The sequence below is a fragment of the Suncus etruscus genome, chromosome 4 (genome assembly GCF_024139225.1).
Source record: "Suncus etruscus isolate mSunEtr1 chromosome 4, mSunEtr1.pri.cur, whole genome shotgun sequence".
Classification (NCBI taxonomy): Eukaryota; Metazoa; Chordata; class Mammalia; order Eulipotyphla; family Soricidae; genus Suncus; species Suncus etruscus.
In genome coordinates this window covers 143379381-143400089 of record NC_064851.1, presented here as the reverse complement: position 1 = coordinate 143400089, position 20709 = coordinate 143379381, and the positions used below count along the sequence as shown (strand labels likewise).

Here is a 20709-nt window from a genome sequence, read left to right as displayed (position 1 = left end):
CCCAACCAGCCTTTCCCAACTTCTTTTGTGAAAACTCATTTCATTGCTTATGCTTCCTATTTTGTTGTCTTGTTTCTGGGTACTGGGAATTGTCTTTCTACTAAATATCGGGGATAGAGTTGATCTGGATCTTTGTGACAACAACAAACGGTCTTAAAAAGTATGGCTTGTTGGGCCAGAGATAGCACAGCGGTAGGGAGTTTGCCTTGCAAGCAGCTGACCCAGTATGGGCGGTGTTTCGAAGCTAGGTATCCCGTATGGTACCCCGAACCTGCTAAGGGCAATTACTGAGTGCAGAGCCAGGAGTAACCTCTGAGCGCTGCCACGTGTACCCCCCCCCAGTATGATATGTTTTGTTTTGAGTAGTCAAGCCTATCAAATATTTAAGATTTGGAATTTTTGAATGCACTTTAAGATGGCCTCTTATTCTTCCCATCCGCAAGAGTCACTGAAGAGATTGTCTGAGGCCATATGAGACCTTAGGAATCTGCCCTGAGTCTAAGCCACCTTAATAAGAATTCCACATCATCTCACTATGAGAAGACCCTCACTAAGTCTAGTCCAGAATTCTGCTGGACCGAATATGTATCCCTTTTTGACTGGTTAACCCCAATAACAAGGGAAGTTTTGGCCTAAAGAGACAACCTAAAAAACAGTTTCTCTTGCCTACATTCAATATTGATATAGGCACTTTAAAAGAAAATCCATCCATTTCTCAAAGTGCTACCTGTGCCCAAACACCTTTCTCTAGAGAATAAACAGTTTAAAGTGAGGTAATTGTCCTGGTTGAGGTAATTGTGCTAACTTGCATTCTTTGGAAGAAAAGAATGATGACAGGCAGAAAGATTGATTTCCTGATAGGCTCACAGGCCATCCCTCTCTTTAGTGCCACCACACAAGAGAATGTCAGGGAATAGCACTGATTGTGTCCCAGAGTCTTCAATAAAAGGCCCGAGTCCCACTGAAGAAAACCAAGCTCCAGGGAATGAATGTTTCAGAGCAAGGACTGATGTGGGGCTAGCTGGGGACTTGCCTGAAAATCTCTTTAGAATTGTGGTAAACGAGGGTTTTGTCCTTTTTCTCTGAGAAGGTGATTTGAGAATTAATCTGCCAAATATGCTTCTCTGTCTTCTAGAAAATAGTCATTCATCCTCCGACTTTCCTTAGTCTTCTATCTGGCAGTTCTATGTGGCAGTTTTTTTCACAAATGAGTACTTTTTAAAAAAGAATATTTTCAATAAAAGAAAAGAAAGCACCACATTTCCAAAATAGTATTAATGATTACAACTGTTTCCAGAAGGGGAAAAAATAAAAATATTTCTAAAACTACCTACAAAATAGATTAGTTAGTATTAGGGAACTAATTCAAGTAAAATATAATAGCAAATGAGAAAGATGAAAGCTTAGTCTTTAAATGCATACTCTGCTCAACGAACAAGTCTTTCATATATATATTGTTTAAACAAAACCAAATCCAGAGCTGTAGCAATAATACAGTGGGTAAGGCACTTGCTTTGAACATGGCAAAAAGCAAAGAGTTTGCAACTTTGAAAACCTGGCATCACATTTGGTTCTCTGAGTTCACTAGAAATGATCCCTGAAGACTGACGGCCCCAGGATTCAGCTCTAAGCACCACTTTGTATGACCCAAAAACAAAACAACAAACCCCAAATAAGTAGTACTCTCCCTGGCTGGCAGGTGAAGAAAATCAGGCTGAGCATAGATGTGATTCTCCCAGAGCCACATAAATGGATAAAATAAAGAATGAAACATCCTTTGGGCCAATTCTAAATGCAATTTGAAGATTGAAGTCATGCACATTCAATTAGACTTGCTAGCAATAGACATTTCACCTCCTCTTCCTTAGTTTTATTTCCATCTGAGTTGGGAGAAATTGGATCTTCAATACCGCAACACACATTCATATAGTAATTATATAATATGCATTATTTCCATAAAATAATATATGCTGTACTAATTTAATGCTGGCTATTTTAAATCTGTATGAATTATACCCATTCTACTCAGAGAAACACCTGTGTTTCATATTTCACATTTATTTAAAGAATAAATTAAATAATCACTGCCCACTATTATCATCTCTGGCAAGAGAAATAGTACAAAACAGAAGAAGAAATAGCCTGAAAATCAGGATAGCCTGAAATATAAATAGCCTGAAAATGCAGCTGACTGTAGAACTGACTGTTTATCTGGGGGCAAATGAACATTTCTTTTCTATTTATTCATCTCTAAACAAGAGTGTTTGACTAGATGATTTTGAGATCAATCTTAAATGAGGTCCCTCATTTTCAACTATAACAAGTTATGATTTGGGATATTCAATATAACAAAATTAGAATCTAAAACACTTTTATAGAAATGGGGACAAGTATGTAATAATGTAATAAATGTGTTGCTTTCAATAGGTTATATTGGATAATAACCCAATATTAGTATTAGGGTAATATTGATTAATATTAAAATAAATGTAATATTGATTTGGTGGATATATTTGGTAATGCTTTGTTTAAATTCTGTTTGTTTGCATTGATGCCTATTTGTTAATAGTTGATTTATAAAGGTGCAAAGGTAGACTGTTTCTATTTCTTTTGCTATGTTAAGATATAATTGACATAAATTCATACTAGTTTCTGCTTACAATATATAACCTGGTATAACCTGTAGTAAAACGACCTATATGATAATTTTAGTCAACATACAATAACATAGAGTCAACATCTTTTCATGTGATAAGAACTTTTAAGATTTATTTAACATCTTTCAAATATATATATAGTATGAAATTGTACAGTAAATTGTATTGTATATGATACAGATATGATACAGTATATTACACAATAACTCTTAGTTATAGTTACTTTGTTGTACAATATACACTCATGAATTATTTATTTCCGAACTGCAAGTTCCCACATTTTGTCCCTTTCACCAAATTGTGAGAGTAAATTTTACCCCATTCCATTTAGTTATCTATAAATTAACTTAAAATAATTCCATATGCAAATGAGTTTATATATATATTTACATATATATAATGTCTTTCTCTGGCTAATTTATTTCACTTATAAATTTTTTTTGTTTTGTTCCTTTGATTTTTGGTCTACACCCAGTGATGCTCAGGGGTTACTTCTGGCTATGTGCTCAGAAATTGCTCCTGGCTTGGAGGACCATATGAGATGCCAGGGAAATTGAACTGCCATCTGTCCCAGGTTAGTGCATAGCAAGGCAAATGCCCTACCGCTTGCACCACTGGTCCGGCCTCTTCACTTATAAAGTTTTTTTACATGGTTTTAGAATCTAGAATTTCATTCTCTCTTCAGTCTCTATTGTTCATCTGGCCAGCAATTTTCAAAATACAAAAATGTTTGAGTATAGTCAAACTTGGAGAAAAGATGATTGAAGTTGGCCATAAAGAAATATACATTGCTATATATGTGTGTGTGTGTGTGTGTGTATACACATACAAATTTTATATGTTTATGATCATTTTAGGGATTATATCTGTGAAGTTATTCCTATCCCTTCATTGTGGTTTTTCTTTTCTGACCTCAGTTTCCCAAAGACAACTCAAGGCCATAAATTTTGCCTAAATTAAATATGTTAAGAGATAATGTATTTTATGACTTTTTAGTTTATAGTTGTTATAAATTTATACATAAAATTGTTATGATTTATTATTATTAGTTTATAATTATATTACTAGGTTTTTAATATCTCACTATGCATACCTTATCAATTAAAATACATAATTGATATGTATATTTATTACAAAATCCATAATACATATAAATTTAAATTATTCACAGTTCTAAGAATTCACAGGATGCTATAGAAGATATACCTTGGAGATATGAGAGCATTATGTTTACCTGGCAAAAATTTTGACATTGGAGCTAGAGAAATAATACATGTTGTAAGGTGCTTGCCTTGCACATGGGTCAAACCCTGTTTGATTCCTGGCACCTGTATGTCCCTGGAACCCCACAAAATTGATCTTTAATCACAGAGCAAGGAGTAAACCAGGGAAGCATCTACTGTGGCACCAAAATGAACAAAATAATTGAAATTATTTGTTAATCTTTTATGTATGCATAGTAAAATCTCAGGATACTTTAAAAATAGAAGTATTTCATAGATTAGAGGCAAGAGTTTCTTAGTCAGAGATAGAAAGGAAGAGAAAGCCTAGGATTTAGTGAAGAGTGGTCACTCTGGATGAGAATTGGGTACTGAAATAAGGTCAAGTGTATGCATGATACATGCTCATTACAATATAGCAAACCACAGTGCCTGAAAGGGAAAAAAGGAAAGGAAAAATTCCTGTAATAGAGGCAAATGGTGGGGTGGAGAAAAAAACAGGGTCATTGTTGAGTGATGATACTCAATCATTGTATGCCTGAAACACAATCATAAAAGCATTGTAACTCTATAATTCACCATGATTTATTAAATTAAAAAGAAAAGAAATGAAAAGCTATGACTGCTAAATATAATACAGTCTTTCTCCCTGAAGCTCCAAATCTTAGGTTAAGAAGATGAATGATCTTTATTAAAAATGGTAAGAGGTCTGAAGTTTAAATGCAGATTGCTAAAGACAAAGAAGACACTTATATGAAGGAACAGTGCCTTGTACAGAAAAGCTATCACAAAGTATTTTGTTTTTTTGTTTTGTTTTGTTTTTGTTTGTTTTTTTGATCACACCTGGCAGCACTCAGGGGTTACTTTGGCTCTATGCTCAGAAATCGCTCCTGGCAGTTCGGGGTACCGATGGGATGCCGGGATTCGAACCACTGTCCTTCTGCATGCAAGGTAAACGCCCTAACTCAGTGCTATCTCTCCAGCCCCTACAAGGTATTTTTGGACTGTAATAGTCACAAATCTGAGAAGATTGGGGACTATAGTGATTTACGCCAGATCAAACTGTCATATTCTGCATTTAAGGCAAGTGTCTTAATCCTGGTTCTATCTCTTTGGCCCTGAAAAAATATTTTTAAACTTATTTATTTAATTTTGGGGGGCCACACCAGCAGCGCTCTAGGGGTTGCTCCTGGCTCTATGCTCAGAAATCTGTCCTGGCAGCCACGGGGGGTCTATATGGAATGCCGGGATTTTGAACCACCATCCTTCTGCATCTAAGGCAAACGCCCTACCGCTGTGGCTGTGCTATCTCTCCAGCCCCTTATTTATTTATTTATTTATTTATTTATTTATTATTTATTTATTTATTTATTTAGGTCATACCCAACAGTGCTCAAGGCTTATCCTAACTTGAGAAATCACCCTTAACATGGTTCAGCAGGATCACTATGATGCTAAGGATTCGAACCAGGGCCACATTAATGGCAAACATCCTGCTTGCTGTTTGATCTCTCTGGCCCTAGAAAATATTTTAACTGCCTTAAACCATCTTTGGAATCCCCAACCTAAAGAAATAAATCCTTGTAGAAGCAAGAAAGTAGCAATCTAAACAAAAGCAATGTTTCAGAAATCAGCTAGAATAACACTACAAACTCCTATTGTAGTTTAAAGGAAAAAGGCTTAGGTTTAAGAACACTGAACTTCAACTTAAGAAAAGACAAGGTAAAAAGAGTTTCAATGCACATTTGAATGCACATACTTTCCCATCCTTCAGTACTAAATGGCATTTGGTGTTCTAACCTCTGAAAGATTTCTTCTCAATGTTTCTAACACCTTTTCATGTGATATAAAAATTCTTTCCAAGGGTCTTAGGTAATCTTTTCACATTTGATATGCTAACATTGTAGCTTCCCTCCCTTAGAAAACTTATTTTAAAGACTGACTACTGTCTGTCACTATTGGATGCTTCTGATCAAAAGCCAGTGTTGCTATTAATTCTAGACTCATCAGAATAAAAAGGGGTAGACCAGGAATCAACTGGACAAAAGAGCAACAACTGGAAATTCTTTCTTTCTTTTTTTGTATTTTGGCTTTTGTTTTGGGGACACCACCGGATAACGCTCACGGAGTTACTCCTTTGCTAAGCGCTCATGAAATCGCTTCTGTCTTGGGGGACCATATGGGATGCAGGGGATGGAACCATGATCCGTCCCAGGCTAGCGAGGGCAAGGCAGACGCCTTACCACTCGAGCCACTGCTCTGGCGCCAAGAACTGGCACTTTTACCTGTCAAGTTGGAAATGCAATTAAGTATTATAGTCTACATAAAATACTTCATTTGAGAATACACAATGGCAATCATTTCCCAAGGATGGGCTTGTCCAGTCAGAATGGCACATTTCATAAGTGTAAGCAACTCACAGAGAGCATGGTAAATTTTATTCATCCCTGTGTATACCAGATCTGAAAATACTAGAAGCAGCTGGTGGAGGAATAGGCAGGGGGAGGATGTTCAAGGTGGAAATTATGCGCGCTTTATATGTGGTGTTCTTTCTGTGTACAATAATCCAGGTAACCACCCTTCACAGATAAGGGCAATATGGGGCCATTTGTTAAGTAAACACTCATACAAAATTAGAGAAGTCTGTTTTAGGTATTTCTATAAAGCAGCAATAAAGTGCAAAAATTCTATACATTTGTTTTAAAAATGTCAGCAGGGCACCAAGATAAAACTCTAACAACTTGAGTTTTTCCTGACACGGCAACTGTACCTTCTCCATTGTGTGCCCTGAGAATTCTTCTGGGAAGCAGGCATGTTGGTGTTTCAGCTACAGCTGCTGACACAGATAGATAAAAGAACTTAAAAATAATAACGAGGGGCCAGAGATATAGCACAGGGGTTAAGATGCATAACGTTGTTCTGTTGACCCCTGTTTGATTCCTGACATTACATGGTCTCCTGACTATTGTAGGCTACTGCTGGAGAGCTCTGACCCTCACCTGGGCAGTCTGGGTAATCCCAAGCACCACAGGGTCTAAGCAAAACTGCATCCTCATGCCCTCACATTCAAATACCAACCCATTGGCCAAGATACAACTTAATCACTACTTTTGAGGCTCTATGCAATGAGGATACTATGATTTTATGATAATAAACAAATTATTATTAGCTAGTAAAATTAATATGAGAGAATTTTGTTAAATGACACACTGTAAAGTATCACAATGTAAATTCTGTTGACAAACTAATACACACCAGTGAGTGACCTGGCTTTAGCACTCACTAGGAGAATGTGGCCTATAATAACCATGAATTTATGTATAGAAAAACATTTACATAATGCAATCTAGAAAACTTTAGACATGAAAAGATTTATATAAAAGGAAAATAAAAAAATAAGATACTTTTTAAAAATTTTTTCTTTCATTTATCTCATCTTATCTTTTGGAATAATATATTCAAAATTATTGTTACAAAAGAAGAATGATAACTCTAGTAGATACTTTAAAAGCAGGAGCTTAAGTAACTAGGGTGATTTTAGTTGATTTGTGCTAAAAGAGAAAACTAAAGCCATAACAAATAGAATCATTTCCAATTTTCAAAAACTTTGATATTGCTAGCCCAAGTTTTACTCAACCTGATTTCTTTTCTTCACCATTACAGAAAAAAAGGAAGATGATAAAACTAGGAATTTATAATTTGTTATATCTTAAGCTCAGAGCAGTAGATTTAAAAGCATTCATTAGTAAATGGCTGTCATGCATATTGAAAAGAAAAGATCTGCTTTACATGTTAAGTAGTATTTACTGAAAAAAAATTTAAAAGAGTACCATTTGCAATTTAATTCAACCACATATTCCACTCATCTTGTCAGGTATAAGGATAACTTTATCCTCATTTAAAGAACCATCTTTAGAGACAGACAATATAGATCTAGGGTAGAGAGGAAGGATCACTAGAGGATCTTGGATCATTGGTAAGAAACTAATCCAGCAGAAAATACATTCAGAATTTGTTGATTCTCCTGCACTCATACTACTGCAACATACCCTTTTTGATAAAAATTGTCAAAACAAATTAAATAGGTGTATAAATATATATGTATATGTATATATGCACATAGATTCTGGATACCTTGGAACCCAAATTTACTTAACATACTTAAACTATGTTTGTATATCTATCATATTGTATATGCTCATGTATAGATATGTGTGAGTGCTTCGTATGGAGTGTTTCTGTGTGTGAAACTATTAGATCTTATACTTATGAAAAACTCTGAAGACAGGGCCAGAAGGAAAGTACACTTCCAACCAATCAGATAGGTTAAGGCACATCCCTTTTTATCTGATGTTGGGACTCTATCTAGTGGTATTCTCCTGGATCTGTTTTCATAATCATTCCTGGCAGTGCCAAAGAACAATATAGGTGACATCTATAAAATCCAGATTGATCCTGTGCAAGGCAAATTCCATGGTCTACAGCACTACTATGCACTACTATACCTCTGCACTACTCTCCCTGATTCAGGCACTTGAGATAAAGGAAACAAACAGCACAGCTCAAAACCAAAACATGTATTATATTTATATAATCATTAAATGAACAAAACTAATAAGTAGTGAATGGGACTAAATCAATGACACTTATATGTCTGATCCTTGAAGTAGACAGTGATATATGAAACTCTGAGCAAGAATAGTACAATATATAACTTGTTCCACATGACTGTGGTGTTCAAAGGTATCAGCTTAAAGAAGGTTCTGGATTGACTCCTCCAACTCATGAGGAAAGTCTGAAAATTTGGCAAATCTTAGATTGCTCTTTAAAGAAAGAGGAATTTAAATGGAAAAAGTTCCTCATATGAAATTGAAAATAATCATAGACAGGCTCAAAGACTAATTCTGTTATCTACCAATAATGCTACAATGAAGATGTCATCAATGACTTTTATGAGACTCAGTTTAAGAATTTAGAAGAAATTTAATACAAGTAGTTTTCAGTGGCAATCTTAGGAGAGAGGTTATGGAAAGGAGAGGGAAGCATAAAAATAATTTTCAATCATTAATAATATTAGCCAACATTCTAAAGCACTTGAAAATATCATAAGAAATATTTATTGAGAAATAAAATCAACTCTTGATTTTATTCACTCTTCATGAAGTGTATCCAGGAAATTTAATATATTTATTTGAAATGTACTTTACTTTTATTATTTTTTATGTTGTGAATTTGCATTTATTAAGATAAGTCCTGGAAAAGATTCTCCTGTGGGTGGAAATGTTGTGATGATAGACAAAGCATGTGTCATTGAGGATATTCAATTTGAGAGGAAAAAATGTCTCCCAACTTAAAGTTTTCCCTGCCTTTCACAATAGATACCTGACATTATTTTGTAGAAGCTTGATATTATATTTATATAAGAACATGATTACAAACATGTTTGTAGTTGTTTTTCAGTCATAAAAGAGAATATCTTCCTTCACCAATGCTACAATTCCCCAAAACCAATGCCACCCATCTCCCTTCTTCCTCGCTTCTGTCTGTATAGAGAGGTATTCTATTTCACTCACTCACCACCATAATGATGATAGTTGTTGGTGTATAAACTTTTCTAATTGCATTCAACATTTTTGCAGTAAGCTTCATCTCATTGGCAGGTCCTTCCAGCCCTCATCTCTATTGTCTCTGGGTATTACTACCATACTGTCTTTTATTTTTCTTAAATCCCACAAATGAGTGAGACTATTCTGTGCCTATCTCTCTCCCTCTGACTTATTTCACTCAGCATAATTGTTTTCATGTCCATCCATGTATAGGAAAATTTTATGACTTCATCTCTCCTGATGGCTGCATAATATTCTGTTGTATATATCTACTATTGAAGCTTCAGTCAATCATCTGTTGAAGGGCATCTTGGTTGTTCCAGAATTCTAGCTATTGTAAATAATGCTGCAAGGAATATAGGTGTGAGTATGCATTTTTGTATTGGTGCTTTTGTGTTTGTAGGCTATATCCCTAGGAGTGATATAGTTGGAATATATGGGAGCTTAATTTCAGTGTTTTGAGTAATCTCCATATTGTTTTCCATAAAGGCTGAACTAGATAGCATTCCCACCAGCATTGAATGAGAGTTCCTTTCTCTCCACATGCTCGCCAGAACTGATTGTTCTTGTTCTTGCGATATGTGCCAGGCTCTGATGTGAGACGGTATCTTATTGTTATTTTGATTTTTAACTCACTGATGTTTAGTTATGTGGAGCATTTTTTCATGTGCCTCTTGACTATCTGTATGTCTTCTTTGAGGAAGTGTCTGCTCATTTCTTTTCCTCACTTTCTGATGGGGTTAGATGTTTTTATTCTTGTTAATTCTGTCAGAACCTTGTATATATTAGATTGACATTAGCCCGGTAACTGATGGGTATTGGTGAAAAGTTTCTCCCATTTTGTGGGTAGCTTTGTATCAATAGTCACTATTTTTGAGGTACAGAAGCTTCTCTGTTTAATATAGTTATCTCTGCATCTATTTGTTTGGACAGAGGGGTTTTGTCCTTGAAGATGTCTTTAGTCTCAATGTCATGTAATTTTATACCTATGTGTTCTATGTAATTATGGTTAGGGGTCTATATCAAGGTCTTTAATCCTTGAATATGATATTAGATGAGGTCTGAGTTTACATTTTTGCATGTGGCTGACCAATTGTCTCAATACCACATGTTGAAGAGGCTTTCCATGTTCCAATTTGTGTCTTTGCCCCTTTATCAAAGACTAATTGATTGTATATCTGGGGAACATTTTCTGAAAACTCAAGTCTATTCCACCAATCTGAGGGATTGTCTTTATTCAATGACATACTGTTTTAATGATTATTGCTTTGTAGTACAATTTACTGTTGGGGAAACTGATTCCTCCCATCTTATTTTCTTATGAGTTGCTTTAGCTATCCATGGGTATTTATTTATTGTGCCAAATGAATTTCAGGAGTATTTGATCCACTTCTTTAAAAATAGTCATGGGTATCTTTAGAGAAATTTTAGAGAAAATTAAATTTGTACAATGTTTTGGGAAGTATTTGCCATTTTAAATATGTTAGTACTCCAAAACAATGAAACAGGATGTTTATTTCTTGAAACAGTCTTTTGTATTTTCTTTGTATAGGTCCTTCACCTCTTTAGTTAAGTTGACTCCAAGGATATTGAGTTTCTGTGGCACTAATGTGAATGGGGTGTTTTTAATGACCATTTCTTTTCTATCATTATTTGTGTATGAGAAGGCCTTTGACTTTTGCATGTTAATTTTGTAACTTGCCACTTTGCTCTATGAATCTATTGTTTCTAGAAGGGTTTTGGTAGAGTCTTTAGGGTTTTTTAAATATAGTATCATGTCATCTGCAGACAGTGAGAGCTTAACTTCTTACTTTCCTGTCTGGATGCCCTTAATATCTTTCTCTTGCCTAATTGCTTTGGCTAATACTTCCATACTTCCTGTACTATGATAAAGAGAATTGGTGAGAGGGTTCAGTCTTATCTAAACAAGATTTTAGAGAAAATGCTTTCAATTTATCTTTATTGAGTATAATATTTGCCATTGGATTGTGGTAGATGGCCTTGAGAAAAGTTCCTTTCATTCCAATCTTGTTGAGAGTTTTTATCATGAATGGGTGTTGACCTTATCAAATAATTTCTCTGAATCTATTAATATGACTTTTATACCAATTTAAAAGAAAAAACTATTACAAAAATAGAAAAAGATTTATAAATTAATGTCATACTGAATTAAAGCAAATATGCATAGAATATTAAAATATAATTCCACCAATGATTATTAAAAATTAATATAAAGATCAAGGATAATTTATATAAAGATTAAGGCTAATAAAGATGAAGATACTGTTAACTTGAAATTAATATTTATAAAGATAAGTAAATATAAAATATAAGTATTATTTCAAACATGTATAGATAATTAGAAAAATCTAAGGCTAGATAAGAGACTTCGAAAGATAGCTAATTAAAGCTATCTTATTAATTATCAGAATTGATCTTCTATATAACCCAAAATATCTGATTCTGAGAATATACTCTCAGAGCCCCCAAAGCAATGAATTTTCACCCCTAGTTCACCCTAGAATTATTTACAACAACCCTAATTTGGAAACAACCCAATTGCCCTAGAAAAGATGAATGGACAAAGAAGATGTGGTACATCTACACAATCTAATGCTAAGACATCACTAGAAAAATAATTAGTCATAAAATTTGGTAATACATGAATGGACATAGAGGGTATCGTGCTAAGTAAGGTAAAAAATTATATCAGATTAGGTGAGAGAAGAAACAGTGACTGTGGGAAGTGATCTACTCCAGACAAGAACTGGGAACTGAAAGAAGATAAAGAGATATGTATGATACAATTTCAATAACAATATTGCAAACTATTGTGACCAAGGAAGAAAAAAGAAAACTGTCAGACATAGATACAGGCTGGTGTTAGTAGGAAACAGGGGACATTGGTGGAGGACATGACTAATTATTTTTTCTAATATCTTCTTAGCCTTAGATTGTGTAGATGTACCACATCATCTTTGTTCATTCATCTGTTCTTGGCAACTGGGGTTGTTTCCAGATTACGGCTATTGTAAACAGGGCTAGAGTGAACATAGGAGTGAAATAGACACAAGCAAAGGTAAAGGGAATAGGTGCTTGAACATTGTAGGACTGAAACTCAGACATGAGGAAGCTTGTAACTTAATATCTTATGATGATTAATAAATTAATTCAAAAGAAAAGAAAAGACAATGATGAGATAGCTTTATAGGGGTTGGCAAAATTTTTCTAGAATTAAAGTGAAAAATTATTGTTTATAAAGTAAACACAAACTAAGTGTGCCACATAAAGACAAAGATATGTTCTATTATCATATACTATTATATTACTCATATCAAGTAATTACTAGCAAGAATACAAAATGTTATTAAAGTTTAAATATGTATCTATATATAATAACCAAGAAGAAATATAGTTAATATTAGCCACTGTGAGTGGTTAAAGATGATTTATTGATATCTTAGAGAATTGCAGTGAATTAAGTACATTATAAATGTAAAATTTAATTAGTTGATCCTACAGAGTAGAATTAGGGAGGTGCCTTGAAAAAATAAAGTGATAGTCTACATGAAGAAGCCCCACATTCTGTATGAGTACCCTCTCCTTCAAGCACAAAGCTGACATGCCCCAAGCACCACAGGTATGGCCTAAATACCAAAATAATGTTTTAAATTATTGTAAAACATCCTAAATATGTAACATTTAAAGTTTTTTCATACATGACAGGTAGAGAATTTTACAAAATACAGATCAATGTACTAATAAAATAAATCTTATAAATGTTATGAAAATATGAAATATTTAATCATTGAACTAGAAAGTTAAAAATAGCTTATTACAAATTATAGACATACAGTTATTGAATTGGGAAAATTATGGATTGGAAACATCATAATAGACACAAATGAAGATAAACTTAGAAATATAAAAATTATCTGAGAAAATATCCAGATTAAAGCCTTGAGAAATCAACAAAAAGAAACAGAGAAAAGAATGCATGGGGCAATGACTTTTTGTAAACGTCTAAGTTCAACTTTGGATATCAAAGGAAAAAGGAATAAAGGCAAGTCTAATATTTGGGGCAATCATGCCTTAACATTTTATGGAACCATGACGGACAATTAAGACAATGATTTAACAACACAAATGCCAATAAAAGATCTCTCTTTCTAAATAAAGTAAAATTTTTTGAAAAAAAATTATAGAAGGGTCAGAGAGATAACACACAAGTTTAAGCAATTACCTTGCATTTTTAGAACACTGATCCCAGATATCACATATGGTTCCCCAAGCACACCAAGAATAATCCCTGAGAACAGAACTAAAGTAAATCTTTTTTTTTCAATCCCCCCCAGCCTAAAGTAAATCTTGCATGCACTAAGTGTAGTACCACCCCAATCTCCAAAATCAGAAGAAAAAAAAGAAGCAATGAAAAACAAAAAAGAACAGAGTTATGATAATCATTACAGACTTCTTAAAAAATAGTGGAATTTTTAAGACAATGCGTAGAATCATAAAAGATATAGGAAGAGCTGCCAACTGAACTCTCTATTCATTGCTAATAGCCTGTTAAGAAAAGGAAAGTGAATAAACATTTTTAGAGAAAGGGTGAGAGAATGTATTGTGGCATATGCAGGTACAAAATAATAGAAATACACTTTGCTAAAAGAGAGAATAGTATCAGAGAAAAGATAAAAACACAAATATAAGAAAAAATTAAGGGGGCTGGAGAGATAGCATGGAGGTAAGGCATTTGCCTTGCATGCAGAAGGACGGTTGTTCGAATCCCGGCATCCCAGATGGTTCCCTGAGCATGCCAGTAGCGATTTCTGAGCATAGATTCAGGAGTAACCCCTGAGTGCTGCTGGATGTGACCCAAAAACAAACAAACAAACAAACAAAATGATGAAAGGAAGGAAGGAAGGAAGGAAGGAAGGAAGGAAGGAAGGAAGGAAGGAAGGAAGGAAGGAAGGAAGGAAGGAAGGAAGGAAGGAAGGAAGGAAGGAAAACAATTAAAATCTATATTTTGAAAAAATTATAGTTAATTAATTAAAACACAATAAAAATGATTTAAAATAGATATATGTATGTAAACACATAAGAAAACTCATTATCATCAAAGTGCTAATTCTTTTTTCTTTTCAAAGTGCTAATTCTTTTTTTTTTTTTTTGGTTTTTCAGGCCACACCCATTTGATGCTCAGGGGTTACTCCTGGCTAAGCGCTCAGAAATTGCCCCTTGCTTGGGGTACCATATGGGACACAGGGGATCGAACCGTGGTCCTTCCTTGGTTAGCGCTTGCAAGGCAGACACCTCGCTGGCCCCAAAGTGCTTAATTAAAGAACTGTGAGATGTTTTTGGTTCCTGATGCTGTCTTGTTTCTTGATATATATCTATATTTTTGTTCACTTTGTGAGACATAATTAATTAGGATAAGAATATTTTTTGCTATACTTCAGATCTATTAAATAAAATAATTATTTTTATAACTACGTCACAATGTCAAATTTTGCAGTTTTACAAAACATCATTAGAATAGGAGATAGTTGCAATTTTATGTCAAAAATATTTGCTGCTTCAAATAGTGCTATATTTTTGTATATTGATAGCTAAATAAAATAATTCGATGATATTATGTCTAATAAGAGATTTTCAAAATAAGAAAACTCAATTGAAAATTAACACATGGGTAAATGATTATTCTCATTAAAAATTTGTAAAGTACCAATTGAATACATTTTGTTATACTGCATTTTCATCCAAATAGTGTAGCATATATATTTATATATAATATAGAAATGATGTTATTATGAAAGAAAAACATTCATCCATATTTTACAGATGAAAGACTGAAGTAGAAGATAACCTTTAGGAAGATATATGAAAATACATGTTGTAGTATACATCAACTTTGATAAATTTACCTCATATCCTGAAAATACCAGGAAATGAATATACAGATACATATCCATATATATAAAGCTGTCTACTTTTGTACATATGAATAAAACAAAATATTTTAAAATATAATATGAATACACATCTCCTAAGTAAATAGGAATACATTTTATCATATTCATGTTGTGAAATATTACCGGATATTTTAGAAAACATTTGCTTTGTAGCATCTAACCTGTACAGCTGAATATCACCTGGAATGAACCTCAGTCACCCTGATTGCTATTTAATAAAACAAACCATAAATAAGTAAGTTAAATTCTCTCCATATATGGACCTGAGGTACAGTCAATATAACTATGTAATACTATTAATGATCATAAAAGTAAATTATATATAGATGCTATTTTAATAAAACTAAATAATAATGAAGTATAAGTGTAAATATTTGTATATACTTTTGCTCCATTTTTAGGTCAGACACAGTTGTGCTCAGGTTTAATAGTGGCTCTGTCCTCAAGGGCCACTCTTGGCTTTTCTCAAAGAACTTTAAATTATGATAATCAGATTACCAAGAGATAGGGAGAGCCAGGGGAGAGCAACAAAGGTAAACTAGAAGTGACACAAGACAATAGTGAAAGGTCTTAGCATTTGAAGGGGGGTGGGGTGTAGTAACTTGTACTACAAATATACTAATTTAATATTACTGAAACCTATTCATTTATCTATAATGATAAAATATAGGTATATTCTTTGTTTGAGGAAATCTTTCCTGCAGTACTCAGGATTTACTCCCCAGTCTGGAGTAAATCCAGAGTCAAGGCACATTTCTTATTGGTATTCAGGAAACCATATGTGATTCAAACCATATCTATCCAGTCCTTAACTTCATCTTTTCATAGGAGAACCTCTGATCTTGGCAACTGAGACTGAAATTGATGTTGCCCTGTTTCTTCCACTTGGGAGTGAGCTTTCTGCTATCCATCTCTTTGTGTTTTGTGTCTATTTTTCTATACCAATCTAAGGAGTGAATTGATTTAAAAGGACTGATGCGCAGCACAAGGAATGGAGCTTATGATAGAGTCTTTCTTTGTGGTTCTAGGAGTTCTGCTTCTTCAGTGTCGTTTTAATCCATCTTCTGTAATTGGTGGTCTTGGTCATTATGTTGCTCCTAGGATGGAGTCTGGGATAAAGTCTTTCACTATGTTTCCGGAAGGCCCGATCAGTTGTAGTTGTCTCAGTCAGACCTCTGGAGTTGGAGATCTTTTTTGTTGAACAGATCGTAGACCAAAAGCTAGGCTAGAGCTTTTCATTGCTGTTGTTCTTGTTGCTGGTCCCGGGATGGGATGCATACTGTCCAGTCCTGGTTGTAACAACCAGTCATCTGTATATAGCGATCTTGGCTTTTGCTCAGGTCAAAGGGTGACATATTTTCTGTTTTTGTCTTATCATTGGCTGATGAGGAAGGACAACTTGCTCTTAGATCAAGTTGTTCCCATTTCCTTGTTGTCAGGCTATAAATTTAGAACTGGCACATGTTGGCATCAGAGCAGCATTATGAATGCCCTGGAGAGGATTTGGTTCCTGGAGCTGTTGTGGAGAACGCTGTCATTTCTATGTCTGGAATCCAGAGTCAAGGCTAAACAATCAGTGTCTAGTTCCCTGGAGTCTAAGTTGGTTCCACATGACATACGTTCAGGGTGGGAGATGTCCCTGTGCTGTAAAGAAGTATTAGTTCTTATCCCTAGTAGAGAAGAGCTTGTTTTTACACGTAAAATTTTCCCTTTGTTTAATATGTCTTTGCAGGAAGAAGTGGTGCTACATTATATTGCTGGTGGATTTTTGTGGGTGGAGAGAGAAGAAAACAGACACACGCCAAAAACTAAAAATATATATGCTCATACATATCTAAAGAATCACCAAGATCTCTAGATTCAGAATTCTGATTTTACCATCCAAGACGAATCAGAAGTCTTCCATACACCACAAAAGCACCGAGGGGAGAGTAAATGATCATGCAAGGAGTCTACAGTTAATCCCATGACAGTATACTTCAGAGATGGTGAAACCCTAGGCCAAGGGAATTTCCTCTATAATATCCCCAATACTTAATGTGCCTATGCAGGGGGAAAAGGAAAAAAAAAAACACAAAATAATCATCTTTCCACACATTTATTTATTGATTGATCGATTTTTGACGTCTTTATTTTGGTGTAGATATTGAAGATGATATCTCCAATTTAATTTAATTTTATTTAATTTTATTTTTTCTTCTCTTTCTCTTTCTTTTTGCTCTCCGGCATGATTTGACTTCAGAACCGAAACTATTGTATGGTGCTTGTCTTTATTGCTGCAGTGCTCACTGGATATTTAATTTGATATCTCTTTCTGTATTGCTGTGGTGTTTCAATTACCTTTTTCATGTCCTCTCTCAAACTGAGGTTGAAAGTCTCTAGAAGGTCTCTGCCCATTTTCAAAGTATTTGACTTCTTTTTTTTTAATTTATTTTTTCTGTTTTCTTATTTTGTACCCCATTCTATTTCTTTTCTTTCCTTCAAACAAAACCACATAACTCGATTTATCTAGCTCTGCCTCTTAAATAGAGGGAGAAACAAGGGTGGATACCAGGACCAAACAGATATACGACCACTAATAGTAAGCTAGACAAAGAGGGGTCCACCTACTCTAGCAGCCTGGGGGCTGATGGTGGGGTATATGGGTTGCAGAAAGAAAACTGGGATAGGGGGAGGACAAATTTGGTGATGGGTATTCCCCTAATTCAATGTTAATATGTACCTAAAATACTACTGTGCAAGATATGTAAGCCATTGTGATCACAATAAAAAATTAAAAAAATATATCGCTTCTCGACCTTTTGGCTAAGATCAAGTGTAGTATCTGTTCTTATAAATTTTATATCTGATATGTCGTCTATCCGACGACAATATATTAAATGGATTTTGGGCACTAGAAACTGGATAGGAGCTTGCTCCGTCCATTCCATGCATCGACCTGGTATTGCAGTACCTCCAGGAATGGTGCACACACAAAAAAAAAATTAAAAAAAATAAATAAAAGGACTGATGCTTCTGCTGGTTCTGATATTGGTCACTTGCTTGACAACAATACTATAGAACTTGAATATCCGAAGCCTCACAGTCACTTCAATAATGCCACAAAGACTTTTGTTAAAATTTGCATACATTCCGGGGGCCGGAGAGATAGCATGGAGGTAAGGCGTTTGCCTTTCATGCAGGAGGTCATTGGTTCGGATCCCGGCGCCCCATATGGTCCCCCGTGCCTGCCAGGAGCAATTTCTGAGCCTGGAGCCAGGAATAACCCCTGAGCACTGCCGGGTGTGACCCAAAAAAAAAAAAAAAAAAATTTGCATACATTCCAACTATAAATTATTAATATACACAGTATAGACCTCTTGTGATTGATAACTATTTGAAACCTAGAGCCCAAATTAGAAAGAAAAATACATATCATTCTCATTAAAACAATGAACATTCTAGAATGAATCACTCTAATTATTTATTACTATTCAGGGTGATTCAGCCATACAATATGTTACTTTTAAATAATATGGTCTGAAATATTAATGAAGATAAATAGTAAATGCATCATTTTCTACTTAGAAATTTTCAGAATTAAAATCTAAAGATAAGTAAAATGGAGACTTGATTGTGCATCCAAAAATGAATATAATATTTCAACTTTTTTATATTGTTATAAATCAGTTACTTTTGAATTAAGGATAGAGTGTGGAGGCAAAATTAAAGACCTAGAAACTGAAAAACAAGTTGACTTGTGGCTATGATTGTCCAGAATCTATAGAATAGACTGTGTCTATAGAATTAACTGAGTCTGTAGGATAGATTTGTGTAGCAATGCTTAGTCTGTGGGCCAGAAATTCTTTAGAAGGAGAAGTATTTGACTTGGGATCTATTTACAGTCCCAATACCCATAAAGTACTAAGATAAAATCTCTCAATTCAGGGGCCTGAGTGATAGCGCAAAGGTCGGTCATTTGCCTTGCACGCAGCTAACCCAGGACAGACCATTGTTCAATCCCTCAGCGTCCCATATGATCCCCCAAGCCAGGAGTGATTTCTGAGCGCTTTGCCAGGAGTGACCCCTGAGCATTAATTGGGGTGGCCAAAAAATCAACCAACCAAACAAACAAACAAATAAACAAACAAAAAGCCTCACAATTCATAAAGACATTGTTTTAGCTAGCTTATATTGATGGAATTTAGGTACAACTAATTCAGAGTTAAGAGTATCCAAAAGTTTTACAAAAACTACCTATTAATGCATGGATATCAGTGAATCTTACCTCCAAAACCATCATCACCACCAACAACAACTCTACATTAGTGCATAATTTCTTCTACATTCTCCCTCTGTCCCCCTCTACTCTATGAATCATTTGGCAGTTAATTTTTCTTAAATCTCAATTACAGTCTTACCTTCTTCTCTCAGAGCCTACAATAGCTTTGTACTTCTTATCAAGTAAAATTATTCAAATTTGCTTTATAATAATGAAGGTATTTTTTATCAATAATATGATCATTGTACATCTAATTAAGTATTTGTAAAGTATGAATAATCAAAGTACATGTCAAATGACTAAAGTTAATTTATAAATTTCAAGCTAAGAATCTTAAAATGTTAGGCATATTAAAAAAACATGCCTAATATGTATTTTTATTTTAGCTAAAAGTCATTTGCAAATTTGTTTAATTTTTCTAAAATTTTAATAGAACGATATTCTATCAATTTTTTTTTATTTTTGAGGGTGAATCATTGGCTACATTACCCTTTTACTTGAACTAATAGTCATTGTATTAGCAGTAATATAATGCTCTGGTTTATTGACATAAAAACAAAATTTTGCATGAATTTTCTCTTTTTGCATACATTATAAAATGCTCCATTGTCTTTACAAGTGTCATGATAATTCTGACATTTATGATAATAAGAAACAGATATTTGGTTTTGGTTTTGGTTTGGGGGACCTGTTGTACTCTGGAATCACTTCAGATTGTGTTCAGGGATCAAACTGGACCAGCTGTGTGCATTGCAGGTCCTTATTTTTTTTTTATCGTCACTCTAGCACCCAAATATATTGTCTTAAAGAAACTCATCTTGATTAAATCACAAGTTTTTTATTTTCATGTTTTATTTTTGTCTTTAAATGAAATTGCACTGCACTGACCTTAAATGTCAGCTTTTCTTTATTAACAATCTCTCTCCTTATATATGTGTATATATGTACACATATAAACACATATTATATGTACACTAAGTTCCCACTGAAATT

The 20709-nt window shown here is 34.2% G+C and overlaps 1 non-coding gene across 1 annotated transcript; it reads left to right on the top strand.

Moving 5' to 3' along the window:
* The first annotated feature begins 18240 nt into the window (after positions 1-18240).
* On the top strand, positions 18241-18430 carry LOC126008144 (U2 spliceosomal RNA). Its single transcript, XR_007495529.1, has one exon. It is a non-coding gene; the product is annotated as a U2 spliceosomal RNA (small nuclear RNA).
* Positions 18431-20709: the final 2279 nt, after the last annotated feature.